This window comes from Calliopsis andreniformis, unplaced genomic scaffold (assembly GCF_051401765.1).
Source record: "Calliopsis andreniformis isolate RMS-2024a unplaced genomic scaffold, iyCalAndr_principal scaffold0031, whole genome shotgun sequence".
NCBI classification, from domain to species: Eukaryota; Metazoa; Arthropoda; class Insecta; order Hymenoptera; family Andrenidae; genus Calliopsis; species Calliopsis andreniformis.
This window is the reverse complement of record NW_027480440.1, coordinates 3,274,965-3,295,197: the sequence shown is the minus strand read 5'-3', so window position 1 is coordinate 3,295,197 and position 20,233 is coordinate 3,274,965.

The following is a 20,233-nucleotide window of genomic DNA, read 5'->3' as shown; positions in this document are numbered from 1 at the left end:
AGGATTGAGGATTGAGGATTGAGGATTGAGGATTGAAGATTGAGGATTGAGGATTGAGTATTGAGGATTGAAGTTTGAGAATTGAGGATTGAGGTTCGAGGATTGAGGATTGAATATTGAGGATTGAGGATTGAGGATTGAGGATTGTGGATTGAGGATTGAAGATTGAATATTGATGATTGAAGATTGAGGATTGAGGATTGAGGATTGAGGATTGAGGATTGAGGATTGAAGATTGAGAATTGCGAATTGAGGATTGAACATTGAGGACTGAGTGTTGAGGGTTGAGTGATGATAATTGATGTTTGTGGATAGAGATTTGAAGACTGCAGATTGAGCATTGAGTATTGAAAGCAGTGAATTGAGGATATTCTATTGAGGATTGAGGTTTGACAAATGATTGTTGAGGACTGAGGGCTGAAGATTGAGGATTCAGGATTGAGGATTCGGGATTGAGGTTTGAGGACTGAGGATTGAGGGTTGAGGATTGAGGATTGAGTGTTGACGCTTGAGGATTGAGGACTGAGGATGGAGGATTGAAGAGAGAGGACTAAGTGTTGAGGATTGTGTGTTGAAGATTGATGTTTGAGGATTGAGGTTTGGTTATTGAATAATGTGGATTGAGTATTGAATCATGAGAATTCAGGATATTCTATTGAGTATTGAGAATTGAGGATTGATGGTTGAGTATTGAGGATCGATGGTTGAGGGTTGTGTGTTGAATACTGAGGATTGAGGATCGAGAATTAAGGATTGAAGATTGAGGATTGAAGACTGAGTATTGATGATTGAAGATTGATGACTGAGGATTGAGGGTTGAGGATTGAGGACTGAGGATTGAGGATTGATGATTGAACATTGAGGATTGAGGAATGAGGATTGAGGATGGAGGATTGAAGAGAGAGGACTGAGTGTTGTGGATTGAGTGTTGAGGATTGATGTTTGAGGATTGAGATTTGATTATTGAATAATGTGGATTGAGTATTGAACCATGAGAATTCAGGATATTCAATTGAGTGTTGATAATTGAGGATTGATGGTTGGGTATTGAGAATTGATGGTTGAGGGTTGTGTGTTGAATATTGAGGATTGAGGATTGAGAATTGAGGATTGATGGTTGAGTATTGAGGATTGAGGAATGAGGATTGAGGATTGAGTATTGAAGATTGAGGTGGATGATTGAGGATTGAGGATTGAGGATTGAGGATTGAGGATTGAGGATTGAGGATTGAGAATTGAGGATTGAGGATTGAGGATTGAGGATTGAGGATTGCTTATTGAGGATTGAGGAATGAGGATTGAGGATTGAGGATCGAGGATTGAGGATTGAAGATTGAGTATTGAGGATTGAAGATTGAGGATTGAGTATTGAGGTTTCAGGATGGAGGATTGAGGATTGAGGATTGAGGATTGAAGATTGAGTATTGAGGATTGAATATTGAGGATTGAGGATTGAGGATTGAGTATTGAGGATTCAGGATGGAGGATTGAGGATTGACGATTGAGGATTGAAGATTGAGTATTGAGGATTGAAGATTGAGGATTGAGGAATGAGGATTGAGGATTGAGGATTGAGGATTGAGGATTGAGGATTGAAGATTGATTATTGAGGATTGAAAATTGAGGATTGAGGATTGAGGATTGACGATGAGGGCTGAGGGCGGAGTATTGAGGTTTGAGGACTGAGGACTGAGGATTGAGGATTGAGAATTGAGGATTGAGGATTGGGGATTGAAGATTGAAGATTGAGGATTGGGTATTGAGGATTGAGTATTGAAGATTGAGGATTGGGTATTGCGGATTGAACATTGAGGATTGAGGATTGAGGATTGAGGATTGAGGATTGCGGACTGAAGATTGAATATTGATGATTGAGGATTGAGGATTGAGGATCGAGGGTTGTGGATTGAGGATTGAAGATTGAGCACTGGGTGTTGAGGATTGAAGAATGAGGATAGAGGATTGAGGATTGGGGATTGAGGATTCAGGATGGAGGACTGAGGATTGACGATTGAGGATTGAAGATTGAGTATTGAGGATTGAAGATTGAGGACTGAGGATTGAGGATTGAGGATTGAGGATTGAGGATTGAAGATTGAGTATCGATGATTGAAGGTTGAGGATTGAGGATTGAGGGTTGAGGATTGAGGACGAGGACTGACGGTTGAGGATTGAGGTTTGAAGGTTGAGGATTGAGGATTGAGGACAGGGGACTGAGGATTGAGGATTGAGCATTGAGGATTGAAGATTGAGGACTGGGGATTGAGGATTGAAGATTGAGGATTAAGGATTGAGGATTGGGGATTGAGGATCTAGGAGTGGAGATTGATTATTGAGGATTGAAGATTGAGGATTGAGGATTGAGGATTGAAGATTGTGTATTGAGGTTTGAGGATTGAGTATTGAGGATTAAGGAATGAGGATTGAGGATTGAAGATAGAGGTGGATGATTGAGGATTGAGGATTGAGGATTGCGGATTGAGGATTGAGGATTGATGGTTGAGTATTGAGGATTGAGGAATGAGGATTGAGGATTGAGTATTGAAGATTGAGGTGGATGATTGAGGATTGAGGATTGAGGATTGAGGATTGAGGATTGAGGATTCAGGATTGAGAATTGAGGATTGAGGATTGAGGATTGAGGATTGAGGATTGAGGATTGAGGATTGAAGATTGATTATTGAGGATTGAAAATTGAGGATTGAGGATTGAGGATTGACGATGAGGGCTGAGGGCGGAGGATTGAGGTTTGAGGACTGAGGACTGAGGATTGAGGATTGAGAATTGAGGATTGAGGATTGGGGATTGAAGATTGAGGATTTTGTATTGAGGATTGAGTATTGAAGATTGAGGATTGGGTATTGCGGATTGAACATTGAGGATTGAGGATTGAGGATTGAGGATTGAGGATTGCGGACTGAAGATTGAATATTGATGATTGAAGATTGAGGATTGAGGATCGAGGGTGTGGATTGAGGATTGAAGATTGAGCACTGGGTGTTGAGGATTGAAGAATGAGGATAGAGGATTGAGGATTGAGGATTGAGGATTCAGGATGGAGGACTGAGGATTGACGATTGAGGATTGAAGATTGAGTATTGAGGATTGAAGATTGAGGACTGAGGATTGAGGATTGAGGATTGAGGATTGAGGATTGAAGATTGAGTATCGATGATTGAAGGTTGAGGATTGAGGATTGAGGGTTGAGGATTGAGGACGAGGACTGACGGTTGAGGATTCAGGTTTGAAGGTTGAGGATTGAGGATTGAGGACAGGGGACTGAGGATTGAGGATTGAGCATTGAGGATTGAAGATTGAGGACTGGGGATTGAGGATTGAAGATTGAGGATTAAGGATTGAGGATTGGGGATTGAGGATCTAGGAGTGGAGATTGATTATTGAGGATTGAAGATTGAGGATTGAGGATTGAGGATTGAAGATTGTGTATTGAGGTTTGAGGATTGAGTATTGAGGATTAAGGAATGAGGATTGAGGATTGAAGATTGAGGATTGAGGTTTGATGATTGAGAATTGAGGGTTGAGGATTGAGGTTTGAGGATGAGGACTGAGGGTTGGGGACTGAGGATAGAGGATTGAGGATTGAGGATTGAGGATTGAGGATTGAAGATTGATTATTGAGGATTGAAAATTGAGGATTGAGGATTGAGGATTGACGATGAGGGCTGAGGGCGGAGGATTGAGGTTTGAGGACTGAGGACTGAGGATTGAGGATTGAGAATTGAGGATTGAGGATTGAGGATTGAGGATTGAAGATTGAGGATTGGGTATTTAGGATTGAAGAATGAGGATTGAGGATTGAGGATTGATGATTCAGGATTGAAGATTGAGTATTGAGGATTGAAGACTGACGATTGAGGATTGAGAATTGAGGATTGAGGATTGAGGATTGAAGATTGATTATTGAGGATTGAAAATTGAGGATTGAGGATTGAGGATTGACGATGAGGGCTGAGGGCGGAGGATTGTGGTTTGAGGACTGAGGACTGAGGATTGAGGATTGAGAATTGAGGATTGAGGATTGGGGATTGAAGATTGAGGATTGGGTATTGAGGATTGAGTATTGAAGATTGAGGGTTGGGTATTGCGGATTTAACATTGAGGATTCAGGATTGAGGATTGAGGATTGAGGATTGCGGACTGAAGATTGAATATTGATGATTGAAGATTGAGGATTGAGGATCGAGGGTTCTGGATTGAGGATTGAGGGTTGAAGATTGAGTATTGAGGATTGAAGATTGAGGATTGAGGATTGAGGATTGAGGATTGAGGATTGAGGATTGAAGATTGAGTATTGAGGATTGAAGATTGACGATTGAGGACTGAGGATTGAGGATTCAGGATTGAGGATTTAGTATTGAATATTGAGTATTGAGGATTGAAGGTTGAGTATTGAGGATTAATGATTGAGGATTGAGGAATGAAGATTGAGGATTGGGGACTGAGCGTTGAGGGTTGAGTGATGAGAATTGATGTTTGTGGATAGAGAGTTGAAGATTGCAGATTGAGTATTGAGTATTGAAGACTGTGAATTGAGGATATTCTATTGATGGTTGAGGATTGACAACTGATTGTTGAGGACTCAGGGCTGAAGATTGAGGATTCAGGATTGTGAATTTTGGATTGAGGTTTGAGGACTGAGGACTGAGGATTGAGGATTGAGGATTGTGGGTTGAGGATTGAGGATTGAAGATTAATGATTGGGTATTGAGGTTGAACGTTAAGGATTGAGGATTGAGGATTGAGGATTGAGGATAGTATTGAAGATTGAGTATTGATGATTGAAGATCGAGGATTGAGGATTGAGGGTTGTGGATTGAGGACGAGGACTGAGGGTTGAGTATTGATGTTTGAGGTCTGAGGATTGGGGATTGAGGATTGAGAATTGAGGATTGATGATTTGGGATTGAAGATTGAGGATTGGGTGTTGAGGATTGGAGAATGAGGATTGAGGATTGAAGATTGAGGATTGAGGATTGAAAATTGAGTATTGAGGATTGAAGATTGAGGATTGAGGATTGAGGATTGAGGATTGAGGATTGAAGATTGAGGATTGAGGATTGAGTATTGAGGATTGAAGTTTGAGAATTGAGGATTGAGGTTCGAGGATTGAGGATTGAATATTGAGGATTGAGGATTGAGGATTGAGGATTGTGGATTGAGGATTGAAGATTGAATATTGATGATTGAAGATTGAGGATTGAGGATTGAGGATTGAGGATTGAGGATTGAGGATTGAAGATTGAGAATTGCGAATTGAGGATTGAACATTGAGGACTGAGTGTTGAGGGTTGAGTGATGATAATTGATGTTTGTGGATAGAGATTTGAAGACTGCAGATTGAGCATTGAGTATTGAAAGCAGTGAATTGAGGATATTCTATTGAGGATTGAGGTTTGACAAATGATTGTTGAGGACTGAGGGCTGAAGATTGAGGATTCAGGATTGAGGATTCGGGATTGAGGTTTGAGGACTGACGATTGAGGGTTGAGGATTGAGGATTGAGTGTTGACGCTTGAGGATTGAGGACTGAGGATGGAGGATTGAAGAGAGAGGACTAAGTGTTGAGGATTGTGTGTTGAAGATTGATGTTTGAGGATTGAGGTTTGGTTATTGAATAATGTGGATTGAGTATTGAATCATGAGAATTCAGGATATTCTATTGAGTATTGAGAATTGAGGATTGATGGTTGAGTATTGAGGATCGATGGTTGAGGGTTGTGTGTTGAATACTGAGGATTGAGGATCGAGAATTAAGGATTGAAGATTGAGGATTGAAGACTGAGTATTGATGATTGAAGATTGATGACTGAGGATTGAGGGTTGAGGATTGAGGACTGAGGATTGAGGATTGATGATTGAACATTGAGGATTGAGGAATGAGGATTGAGGATGGAGGATTGAAGAGAGAGGACTGAGTGTTGTGGATTGAGTGTTGAGGATTGATGTTTGAGGAATGAGATTTGATTATTGAATAATGTGGATTGAGTATTGAACCATGAGAATTCAGGATATTCAATTGAGTGTTGATAATTGAGGATTGATGGTTGGGTATTGAGAATTGATGGTTGAGGATTGTGTGTTGAATATTGAGGATTGAGGATTGAGAATTGAGGATTGATGGTTGAGTATTGAGGATTGAGGAATGAGGATTGAGGATTGAGTATTGAAGATTGAGGTGGATGATTGAGGATTGAGGATTGAGGATTGAGGATTGAGGATTGAGGATTGAGGATTGAGAATTGAGGATTGAGGATTGAGGATTGAGGATTGAGGATTGCTTATTGAGGATTGAGGAATGAGGATTGAGGATTGAGGATCGAGGATTGAGGATTGAAGATTGAGTATTGAGGATTGAAGATTGAGGATTGAGTATTGAGGTTTCAGGATGGAGGATTGAGGATTGAGGATTGAGGATTGAAGATTGAGTATTGAGGATTGAATATTGAGGATTGAGGATTGAGGATTGAGTATTGAGGATTCAGGATGGAGGATTGAGGATTGACGATTGAGGATTGAAGATTGAGTATTGAGGATTGAAGATTGAGGATTGAGGATTGATGACTGAGGACTGAGGACTGAGGATTGAGGGTTGAGAATTGAGGATTGAGGATTGAGGACTGAGGATTGAGTATTGAAGATTGAGGATTGATGATTGAGGATTGAGGATTGATGATTGAGTATTGAGGATTGAAGATCGAGGATTGAGGATTGAGGGTTGTGGATTGAGAACGAGGACTGAGAGTTGAGTATTCTTGTTTGAGTTCTGAGGATTGAGGATTGAGGATTCAGAATTTAGGATTGAGGATTTGGGATTGAAGATTGTGGATTGTGTGTTGAGGACTGGAGAAAGAGGATTGAGGATAGAAGATTGAGGATTGAGGATTGAAGATTGAGTATTGAGGATTGAAGATTGAGGATTGAGGATTGAGGATTGAGGATTGAGGATTGAGGATTGAGGATTGAAGATTGAGTATTGAGGATTGAAGATTGAGGTTTGAGGATTGAGGATCGAGGATTGAGGGTTGAAGATTGAGGATTGAGTATTGATGATTGAAGATTGAGGATGGAGGATTGAGGGTTGAGGTTTGAGGACGAGGACTGATGGTTGAGGTTTGAGGTTTGAGGATTGAGGATTGAGGATTGAGGACTGAGGATTGAGGATTGAGGATTGAGCATTGAGCATTGAAGTTTGAGGACTGGGTATCGAGGATTCAAGATTGAGGATTAAGGATTGATGATTGGGGATTGAGGATCTAGGATTGGAGATTGATTATTGAGGATTGAAGATTGAGGACTGAGGATTGAGGATTGAGAATTGAGGATTGAGGATTGAGGATTGAAGATTGAGGATTGGGTATTGAGGATTGAAGAATGAGGATTGAGGATTGAGAATTGAGGATTGAGGATTGAGGATTGAAGATTGATTATTGAGGATTGAAAATTGAGGATTGAGGATTGAGGATTGACGATGAGGGCTGAGGGCGGAGGATTGAGGTTTGAGGACTGAGGACTGATGATTGAGGATTGAGAATTGTGGATAGAGGATTGGGGATTGAAGATTGAGGATTGGGTATTGAGGATTGAGTATTGAAGATTGAGGGCTGGGTATTGCGGATTGAACATTGAGGATTGAGGATTGAGGATTGAGGATTGAGAATTGCGGACCGAAGATTGAATATTGATGATTGAAGATTGAGGATTGAGGATCGAGGGTTGTGGATTGAGGATAGAAGATTGAGGATTGGGTATTGAGGATTGAAGAATGAGGATTGAGGATTGAGGATTGAGGATTGAAGATTGAGTATTGAGGATTGAAGATTGAGGATTGAGGATGGAGGATTGAAGAGGGAGGACTGAGTGTTGAGGACTGAGTTTTGAGAATTAATGTTTGAGGATTGAGATTTGATTATTGTATATTTTGGATTGAGTATTCAACCATGAGAATTCAGTATAATCTATTGAGTGTTGAGAATTGAGGATTGATGGTTGAGTATTGAGGATGGATGGCTGAGGGTTGTGTGTTGAATATTGAGGATTGAGGATTGAGGATTGAGGATTGAGGATTGAGGATTGAAGATTGAGTATTGAGGATTGAGGATTGAAAATTGGGGATTGAGTATTGAGGATTGACGATTGAGGATTGGAAATTGAGGATTGGGGACGGAGTGTTGAGGGTTGAGTTATGAGAATTGATGTTTGTGGATTGAGATTTGAAGATTGCAGATTGAGTATTGAGTATTGAAAACTGTGAATTGATGATATTCTATTGAGGATTGAGGATTGACAACTGATTGTTGAGGACTGAGGGCTGAAGATTGAGGATTCAGGATTGAGGATTCAGGATTAAGGTTTGAGGACTGAGGATTGAGGATTGATGATTGAGTATCGAGGATTGAATGTTGAGGATTGAGGTTGGAGGATGAGGGCTGACGGTTAAGGATTGGTGTTTGAGGACTGAGGACTGAGGATTGAGGATTGAGAATTGAGGATTGAGGACTGAGGAATGAAGATTGAGGATTGGGTATTGAGGATTGAAGAATGAGGATTGAGTATTGAGGATTGAAGATTGACAATCGAGGATTGAGAATTGAGGCTTGAGGATTGAGGATTGAGGAGTGAAGATTGAGTATTGAGGATTGAAGGTTGAGGATTGTCGATTGAGGACTGAGGATTGAGGATTGAATATTGAGGATTGGGGACTGAGTGTTGAGGGTTGAGTGATGAGAATTGATGTTTGTGGACAGAGATTTGAACATTGCAGATTGAAAACTGAGTATTGAACACTGTGAATTGATGATATTCTATTGAGGATTGAGGATTGACAACTGATTGTTGAGGACTGTGGGCTGAAGATTGAGGATTCAGGATTGAGGATACAGGATTGAGGTTTGAGGACAGAGGATGGAGGATTGAAGATTGAGGATTGAGGATTGAAGATTGAGGATTGGGTATTGAGGATTGAACATTGAGGATTGAGGATTGAGTATTGAGGATTGAGGATTGAGGATCGAAGGTTGAATAATGATGAATGAAGATTGAGGATTGAGGATTGAGGGTTGTGGATTGAGGACGAGGACTGTGGGTTGAGCATTGATGCCTGAGGAATGAGGAATGAGGATTGAGGATTGCGAACTGAGGATTGAGAACTGAGGATTGAGGTTTGAGGATTGAAGATTGAGAATTGGGTATTGAGGATTGAAGAATGAGGATTGAGGATTGAGGATTGAGGATTGAGGATTGGAAATTGAGGATTGGGGATTGAGGATTGAAGATTGAGGATTGGGTATTGTGGATTGAAGAATGAGGATTGAGGATTGAGGATTGAGGATTGAGGATGGGGTATTGAGGATTGAGTATTGAGGATTGAGGATGAGGGCTGAGGGTTGAGGGTTGAGGTTTGAGGACTGAGGACTGAGGATTGAAGATTGAGGATTGGGGACTGAGTGTTGAGGGTTGAGTGATGAGAATTGATGTTTGTGGATAGAGATTTGAAGATTGCAGATTGAGTATTGAGTGTTAAAAACTGTGGGTTGATGATATTCTATTGATGATTGAGGATTGACAACTGATTGTTGAGGTCTGAGGGCTGAAGATTGAGGATTCACGATTGAGGATTCGGAATTGAGGTTTGAGGACTGAGGATTGAGGATTGAGGATTGAGGATTGTGTATTGAGGATTGAGGATTGAGAATTGAAGATTGAGGATTGAGGATTGAGTGTTGTGGATTGAGGACGAGGACTGAGGGTTGAGTTTTGATGTTAGAGGTCTGAGGATTGAGGATTGAGGACACAGAATTGAGGATTGAGGATTGAGGATTGGAGATTGAGGATTGGGTATTGAGGATTGAAGAATGAGGATTGAGGATTGATGGTTGAGGGTTGTGCGTTGAATGTTGAGGACTCAGGATTGAGGATTGAGGATTGAGGATTGAGGATTGAAGATTGAGTATTGATGATTGAAGATTGAGGATGGAGGATTGAGGGTTGAGGTTTGAGGACGAGGACTGACGGTTGAGGTTTGAGGTTTGAGGATTGAGGATTGAGGATTGAGGTCTGAGGATTGAGGATTGCGGATTGATCATTGAGGATTGAAGATTGAGGACTGGGGATTGAGGATTCAAGATTGAGGATTAAGGATTGAGGATTGGGGATTGAGGATGCAGGATTGGAGATTGATTATTGAGGATTGAAGATTGAGGATTGAGGATTGAGGATTGAGTATTGAGGATTCAGGATGGAGGATTGAGGATTGACGATTGAGGATTGAAGATTGAGTATTGAGGATTGAAGATTGAGGATTGAGGATTGAGGATTGAGGATTGAGGATTGAGGATTAAGGATTGAAGATTGAGGATTGAGAATTCAGGATTGAGGATTGAGGGTTGAAATTAGAGGATTGGGTATTGAGGATTGAAGAATCAGGATTGAAGATTAAGTATTGAGTATTGAATATTGAGGATTGAGGGTTGAGGATTGAGGATTGAGAATGAGGGCTGAGGGTTGAGGATTGAGGTTTGAGGACTGAGGACTGAGGACTGAGGACTGAGGATTGAGGGTTGAGAATTGAGGATTGAGGATTGAGGACTGAGGATTGAGTATTGAAGATTGAGGATTGCTGATTGAGGATCGAGGATTGAGGATTGAGGATTGAGGATTAAGGATTGGAGATTGAGGATAGATGATTGAGGATTGAGTGTTGAGGTTTGAGGATTGAGGATTGTAGATTGTTTATTGAGGTTTGAGGATTGAGGATTGGGGATTGAAGATTGAGGATTGAGGATTGAAGATTGAGAATTGAGGGTTGAGGATTGAGGATTGAGGATGATTACTGAGAGTTGAGTATTGATGTTTGAGTTCTGAGAATTGTGGATTGAGGATTCAGAATTTATAATTGAGGATTTGGGATTGAAGATTGAGGATTGAGTGTTGAGGACTGGAGAAAGAGGATTGAGGATAGAAGACTGAGGATTGAGGATTGAAGATTGAGTATTGAGGATTGAAGATTGAGGATTGAGGATTGAGGATTGAGGATTGAGGATTGAGGATTGAGGATTGAGGATTGAAGATTGAGTATTGAGGATTGAAGATTGAGGTTTGAGGATTGAGGATCGAGGATTGAGTGTTGAAGATTGAGGATTGGGGATTGAGGATCTAGGATTGGAGATTGATTATTGAGGATTGAAGATTGAGGATTGAGGATTGAGGATTGAGGATTGAGAATTGAGCATTCTGAATTGAGAATGAGGACTGAGGGTTGAGGATTGAGGTTTGAGGAACGAGGATTGAGGATTGAGGATTGAGGAGTGAGGATTCACGATTGAGAATTGAAGATTGAGAATTGATGACTGAGGATTGAGGATTGAGGATTGAAGATTGAGTATTGGGGATTGAATATTGAGGGTTGAGGATTGAGGATTGAGAATTGAGCATTGAGGATTCAGGATTGAAGGTTGAGGATTGGGTATTGAGGATTGAAGAATGAGGATTGAGTATTGAGCATTGAGGATTGAGGATTGAAGATTGATGGTAGAGTATTGAGGACTGAGGATTGAGGATTGAAGATTGAGTATTCAGGATTCAGAATTGAGGTTTGAGGACTGAGGATTGAGGATTGAAGATTGAGTATTGAGGATTGAAGATTGAGGATTGAGGATTGAGGATTGAGGATTGGGTATTGAGGATTGAGGAATGAGGATTGAGGATTGAGGATTGAGGATTCAGGATTGAAGATTGAGTATTGAGGATTGAAGACTGACGATTGAGGATTGAGAATTGAGGATTGGGGATTGAGGATTGAAGATTGAGGATTGGGTATTGAGGATTGAAGAATGAGGATTGAGGATTGAGGATGGGGTATTGAGGATTGAGGATTGAGGATTGAGGATTCAGGATTGAGGATTGAGGATTGAGGATTGAGTATTGAGGATTGAGGATTGAGAATTGAAGATTGAGGATAGAGGATTGAGGGTTGTGGATTGAGGACGAGGACTGAGGGTTGAGTTTTGATGTTAGAGGTCTGAGGATTGAGGATTGAGGACACAGAATTGAGGACTGAGGATTGAGGATTGGAGATTGAGGATTGGGTATTGAGGATTGAAGAATGAGGATTGAGGATTGATGGTTGAGGGTTGTGCGTTGAATGTTGAGGATTGAGGATTGAGGATTGAGGATTGAGGATTGAGGATTGAAGATTGAGTATTGATGATTGAAGATTGAGGATGGAGGATTGAGGGTTGAGGTTTGAGGACGAGGACTGACGGTTGAGGTTTGAGGTTTGAGGATTGAGGATTGAGGATTGAGGACTGAGGATTGAGGATTGCGGATTGATCATTGAGGATTGAAGATTGAGGACTGGGGATTGAAGATTCAAGATTGAGGATTAAGGATTGAGGATTGGGGATTGAGGATGCAGGATTGGAGATTGATTATTGAGGATTGAAGATTGAGGATCGAGGATTGAGGATTGAGGATTGAGAATTGAGAATTTAGAATTGAGGATGAGGACTGAGGGTTGAGGATTGAGGTTTGAGGAACGAGGATTGAGGGTTGAGGATTGAGGAGTGAGGATTCACGATTGAGAATTGAAGTTTGAGGATTGATGACAGAGGATTGAGGATTGAGGATTGAAGATTGAGTATTCAGGATTGAAGGTTGAGGTTTGAGGATTGAGGATTGAGAATTGAACATTGAGGATTGAGGATTGACGATTGAGGATTGGGTATTGAGGATTGAGGAATGAGGATTGAGGATTGAGCATTGGGGATTGAGGATTGAAGATTGATGGTAGAGTATTCAGGACTGAGGATTGAGGATTGAAGATTGTGTGTTCAGGATACAGAATTGAGGTTTGAGGACTGAGGATTGAGGATTGAAGATTGAGTATTGAGGATTGAAGATTGAGGATTCAGGATTGAGGATTCAGGATTGAGGTTTGAGGATTGAGGATTGATGATTGAGGATTGTGGATTGAGGATTGAGAATTGAAGATTGAGGATTGAGGATTGAGGGTTGTGGATTGAGGACGAGGACTGAGGGTTGAGTATTGAATCCTGAGAATTCAGGTTATTCTATTGAGTATTGGGAATCGAGGATTGATGGTTGGGTATTGAGGATTGAGGATTGAGGATTGACGATTGAGTATTGGAGATTGAGGATTGATGATTGAGGATTGAGGATTGAGGATTAAGGATTGAGGATTGAGTATTGAAGATTGAGGATTGGGTATTGCGGATTGAACATTGAGGATTGAGGATTGAGGATTGAGGATTGAGGATTGAGGACTGAAGATTGAATATTGATGATTGAAGATTTAGGATTGAGGATTGTGTGTTGTGGATTGAGGACGAGGACTGAGGGTTGAGTATTGATGTTTGAGGTCTGAGGATTGAGGATTGAGGATTGAGAATTGAGGATTGAGGACTGAGGATTGAAGATTGAGGACTGGGTGTTGAGGATTGAAGAATGAGGATTGAGGATTGAGGATTGAGGATTGAGGATTGAAGATTGAGTATTGAGGATTGAAGATTGAGGATTGAGGATTGAGGGTTGAGGACTGAGTGTTGAGGATTGAGGATTGAAGATTGAGTATTGAGGATTGAAGATTGTGGATTGAGGATTGAGGATTGAGGATTGAGGATTGAAGATTGAGGATTGGGGACTGAGCGTTGAGGGTTGAGTGATGAGAATTGATGATTGTGGATAGAGATTTGAAGATTGCAGATTGAGTATTGAGTATTGAAAGCTTTGAGTTGATGATATTCTATTGAGGATTGAGGATTGACAGCTGATTGTTGAGGACTGAGGGCTGAAGATTGAGGATTCAGGATTGAGGATTCAGGATTGAGGTTTGAGGATTGAGGATTGATGATTGAGGATTGTGGATTGAGGATTGAGAATTGAAGATTGAGGATTGAGGATTGAGGGTTGTGGATTGAGGACGAGGACTGAGGGTTGAGTATTGATGTTTGAGGTCTGAGGATTGAGGATTGAGGATTGAGAATTGAGGATTGAGGATTGAGGATGGAAGATTGAGGATTGGGTATTGAGGATTGAAGAATGAGGATTGAGGATTGAGGACTGAGGATTGAGGATTGAAGATTGAGTATTGAGGATTGAAGTTTGACGATTGAGGATTGAGTATTCAAGATTGAGTATTTGGCACTGAGGGTTGAAGATTGAGGATTGACTATTGAGGATTGAGGATTGAGGATTGAGGATTGAGGATTGAAGATTGAGGATTGAGGATTGAGTATTCAAGATTGAGGATTTGGCACTGAGAGTTGAAGATTGAGGATTGACTATTGAGGATTGAGGATTGAGGATTGAGGATTGAGGATTGAAGATTGAGGATTGGGTATTGAGGATTGAAGAATGAGGATTGAGTGTTGAGGGTTGAGGATTGAGGATTGAGGATTGAAGATTGAATATTGAGGATGGAAGATTGACGATTGAGGATTGAGGATTGAGGACTGAGGGTTGAGGATAGAGGATTGAGGATTGAAGATTGAGTATTGAGGATTGAAGATTGAGGATTGAGGATTGAGGAATGAGGATTGAGGATTGAAGATTGAGTATTGAGGATGGAAGATTGACGATTGAGGATTGAGGATTGAGGATTGAGGATTTAGGATTGAGGATTGAGTATTGAAGATTGAGTATTGAGGATTGAAGATTGAGGATTGAGTGTTCAGGATTGAGGATTGAGGATTGAGGGTTGAAGATTGAGTATTGAGGATTGAAGATTAAGATTGAGGATTGAGGATTGAGGATTGAAGATTGAGTATTGAGGATTGAAGATTAAGATTGAGGATTGAGGATTGAGGATTGACGATTGAAGGTTGAGGATTGTGGACTGAGTATTGTGGGTTGAGTGATGAGAATTGATGTTTGTGTATAGAAATCTGAAGATTGCAGATTGAGTATTGAGTATTGAAAACTGTGAATTGAGGACGTTCTATTGAGGATTGAGGATTGACAAATGATTGTTGAGGACTCAGGGCTGAAGATTGAGGATTCAGGATTGAGGATTCAGGATTGAGGTTTGAGGACTGAGGATTGAGGATTGAGGATTGAGGATTGAGGATTGAGGATTGAGGATTGAAGACTGAGGATTGGGTATTGAGGATTGGACGTTGAGGATTGAGGGTTGAGGATTGAGGATTGAGGATTGAGGATTGTGGATTGAAGATTGAATATTAATGATTGAAGATTGAGGATTGAGGATTGAGGATTGAGAATTGAGGATTGAGGATTGAGGATTGAAGATTGAGGATTCGGTATTGATAATTGAAGAATGAGGATTGAGGATTCAGGACTGAGGATTGAGGATTGCAGATTGAGTATTGAGGATTGTAGATTGAGGATTGAGGATTGAGGATTGAAGATTGAGGATTGAGGATTGAGGATTGAGGATTGAGGATTGAAGATTGAGTATTGAGGATTGAAGATTAAGATTGAGGATTGAGGTTTGAGGATTGGGGATTGAAGATTGAGGATTGGGGACAGCGTATTGAGGGTTGAGTGATGAGAATTGATGTTTGTGGATAGAGATCTGAAGTTTGCAGATTGAGTATTGAGTATTGAAAGCTGTGAATTGAGGACATTCTATTGAGGATTGAGGATTGACAACTGATTGCGTAGGACTCAGGGCTGAAGATTGAGGATTCATGATTGAAAGATTCAGGATTGAGGTTTGAGGACTGAGGATTGAGGAGTGAGGATTGAGGATTGAGGATTGTGGATTGAAGACTGAGGATTGGGTATTGAGTATTGAAGATTGAGGATTGAGGATTGAGGATTGAGGATTGAGGATTGAGGATTGAGGATTGAGCATTGAGGATTGAAAATTGAGTATTGAGGATTGAAGATTGAGTATTGAGTATTGAGGATTGAAGATTGAAGATTCGGTATTGAGGATTGAAGAATGAGGATTGAGGATTGAGGACTGAGGATTGAGGATTGCAGATTGAGTATTGAGGATTGTAGATTGAGGACTGAGGATTGAGGATTCATGATTGGGGATTGAGTGTTGAGGATTGAGGATTGAGGATTGAGGATTGAAGATTGAGTATTGAGGATTGAAGATTAAGATTGAGGATTGAGGATTGAGGATTGAGGATTGAGCATTGAGGATTGAAGATTGAGTATTCAGGATGGAAGCCTGACGATTGAGGATTGAGGATTGAGGATTGAGGGTTGAGGATTGAGGATTGAGGTTTGAAGATTGAGTATTGAGGATTGAAGATTGAGGATTGAGTATTGAGGATTGAGGATTGAGGATTGAAGATTGAGTATTGAGGATTGAAGATTAAGATTGGGGGTTGATGATTGAGGATTGAGGATTGAAGATTTAGGTTTGGGGACTGAGCATTGGGGGTTGAGTGATGAGAATTGATGTTTGTGGATAGAGATCTGAAGGTTGCAGGTTGAGTATTGAGTATTGAAAACTGTGAATTGAGGACATTCTATTGAGGATTGAGGATTGACAACTGATTGTGTAGGACTGAGGGCTGAAGATTGAGGATTCAGGATTGAGGATTCAGAATTGACGTTTGAGGACAGGGGATTGAGGATTGAAGATTGAGTATTGAGGATGGAAGATTCAGGATTTAGGATTGAGGATTGAGGATTGAGGATGAGGGCTGAGGGTTGAGGATTGAGGATGTGGGCTGAGGGTTGAGGATTGAGGTTTGAAGACTGAGGACTGAGGATTGAGGATTGAGGATTGAGGATTGTGGATTGAAGGTTGAATATTAATGATTGAAGATTGAGGATGGAGGATTGAGGGTTGTGGATTGAGGACGAGGACTGAGGGTTGAGTATTGGTGTTTGAAGTCTGAGGATTGAGGATTGAGGATTGAGAATTGAGGATTGAGGATTGAGGATTGAAGATTGAGGATTCGGTATTGAGGATTGAAGAATGAGGATTGAGGATTGAGGACTGAGGATTGAGGATTGCAGATTGAGTACTGAGGATTGTAGATTGAGGATTGAGGATTGAGGATTGAAGATTGAGTATTGAGGATTGAGGATTGAGGATTGAGGATTGAAGATTGAGTATTGAGGATTGAAGATTAAAATTGAGGATTGAGGATTGAGGATTGAGGATTGAGGATTGAGGATTGAGCATTGAGTATTGAAAATTGAGGATTGATGATTGAAGATAGAGTATTGAGGATTGAGGATTGAAGATTGAGGATTCGGTATTGAGGATTGAAGGATGAGGATTGAGGATTGAGGATTGAGGATTGAGGATTGAAGATTGAGGGTTGAGGATTGAGGATTGAGGTTTGAAGATTGAGTATTGAGGATTGAAGATTGAGGATTGAGTATTGAGGATTGAGGATTGAGGATTGAGGATTGAGGATTTAGGATTGAGGATTGAAGATTGAGTATTGAGGATTGAGGATTGAGGATCGAAGACTGAGGATTGGGTATTGAGGATTGAAGATTGAGGCCTGAGGATTGAACATTGAGGATTGAGGATTGACGATTGAGGATTGAGGATTGAGGACTGAAGATTGAATATTGATGATTGAAGATTGAGGATTGAGGATTGTGTGTTGTGGATTGAGGGCGAGGACTGAGGGTTCAGTATTGATGTTTGAGGTCTGAGGATTGAGGGTTGAGGATTGAGAATTGAGGATTGAGGATTGAGGATTGAGGATTGAGGATTGACGATTGAGGATAGGGTATTGAGGATTGAAGAATGAGGATTGAGGATTGAGGATTGAGCATTGAGGATTGAAGAATGAGGATTGGGTATTAATGGTTAAAGAATGAGGATTTAGGATTGAGGATTGAGGATTGAGGATTGAAGATTGAGGATTGAAGATTGAGTATTGAAGATGGAAGATTGACGATTGAGGATTGAGGATTGAGGATTGAGGGTTGAGGATAGAGGATTGAGGATTGAAGATTGAGTATTGAGGATTGAAGATTGAGGATTGAGGATTGAGGAATGAGGATTGAGGATTGAAGATTGAGTATTGAGGATGGAAGATTGACGATTGAGGATTGAGGATTAAGGATTGAGGATTGAGGATTGAGGATTGAGTATTGAAGATTGAGTATTGAGGATTGAAGATTGAGGATTGAGGGTTGAGGATAGAGGATTGAGGATTGAAGATTGAGTATTGAGGATTGAAGATTGAGGATTGAGGATTGAGGAATGAGGATTGAGGATTGAAGATTGAGTATTGAGGATGGAAGATTGACGATTGAGGATTGAGGATTGAGGATTGAGGATTGAGGATTGAGGATTGAGGATTGAGGATTGAGGATTGAGCATTGAGGATTGAAGATTGAGTATTGAGGATGGAAGACTGACGATTGAGGATTGAGGATTGAGGATTGAGGGTTGAGGATTGAGGATTGAGGTTTGAAGATTGAGTATTGAGGATTGAAGATTGAGGATTGAGTATTGAGGATTGAGGATTGAGGATTGAAGATTGAGTATTGAGGATTGAAGATTAAGATTGAGGGTTGATGATTGAGGATTGAGGATTGAAGATTGAGGATTGGGGACTGAGCATTGAGGGTTGAGTGATGAGAATTGATGTTTGTGGATAGAGATCTGAAGGTTGCAGGTTGAGTATTGAGTATTGAAAACTGTGAATTGAGGACATTCTATTGAGGATTGAGGATTGACAACTGATTGTGTAGGACTGAGGGCTGAAGATTGTGGATTCAGGATTGAGGATTCAGAATTGACGTTTGAGGACAGGGGATTGAGGATTAAAGATTGAGTATTGAGGATGGAAGATTCAGGATTTAGGATTGAGGATTGAGGATTGAGGATGAGGGCTGAGGGTTGAGGATTGAGGATGAGGGCTGAGGGTTGAGGATTGAGGTTTGAGGACTGAGGACTGAGGATTGAGGATTGAGTTTTGAGGATTGTGGATTGAAGATTGAATATTAATGATTGAAGATTGAGGATTGAGGATTGAGGGTTGTGGATTGAGGACGGGGACTGAGGGTTGAGTATTGATGTTTGAAGTCTGAGGATTGAGGATTGAGGATTGAGAATTGAGGATTGAGGATTGAGGATTGAAGATTGAGGATTCGGTATTGAGGATTGAAGAATGAGGATTGAGGATTGAGGACTGAGGATTGAGGATTGCAGATTGAGTATTGAGGATTGTAGATAGAGTATTGAGGATTGAGGATTGAAGATTGAGTTTTGAGGATTGAGGATTGAGGATTGAGGATTGAAGATTGAGTATTGAGGATTGAAGATTAAGATTGAGGATTGAGGATTGAGGATTGAGGATTGAGGATTGAGGATTGAGGATTGAGCATTGAGGATTGAAAATTGAGGATTGAGGATTGAAGATAGAGTATTGAGGATTGAGGATTGAAGATTGAGGATTCGGTATTGAGGATTGAGGATTGAGGATTGAGGATTGAGGATTGAGGATTGAGTATTGAAGATTGAGTATTGAGGATTGAAGAATGAGGATTGAGGGTTGAGGGTTGAGGATTGAGGATTGAGGATTGAGGATTGAAGATTGAGGATTGAAGATTGAGTATTGAGGATGGAAGATTGACGATTGAGGATTGAGGATTGAGGATTGAGGGTTGAGGATAGAGGATTGAGGATTGAAGATTGAGTATTGAGGATTGAAGATTGAGGATTGAGGATTGAGGAATGAGGATTGAGGATTGAAGATTGAGTATTGAGGATGGAAGATTGACGATTGAGGATTAAGGATTGAGGATTGAGGATTGAGGATTGAGGATTTAGTATTGAAGATTGAGTATTGAGGATTGAAGATTGAGGATTGAGGGTTGAGGATAGAGGATTGAGGATTGAAGATTGAGTATTGAGCATTGAGGATTGCAAATTGAGGATTGAGGATTGAAGATAGAGTATTGAGGATTGAGGATTGAAGATTGAGGATTCGGTATTGAGGATTGAAGAATGAGGATTGAGGATTGAGGATTGAGGATTGACGATTGAAGATTGAGGGTTGAGGATTGAGGATTGAGGTTTGAAGATTGAGTATTGAGGATTGAAGATTGAGGATTGAGTATTGAGGATTGAGGATTGAGGATTGAGGATTGAGGATTTAGGATTGAGGATTGAAGATTGAGTATTGAGGATTGAGGATTAACGATCGAAGACTGAGGATTGGGTATTGAGGATTGAAGATTGAGGCCTGAGGATTGAACATTGAGGATTGAGGATTGACGATTGAGGATTGAGGATTGA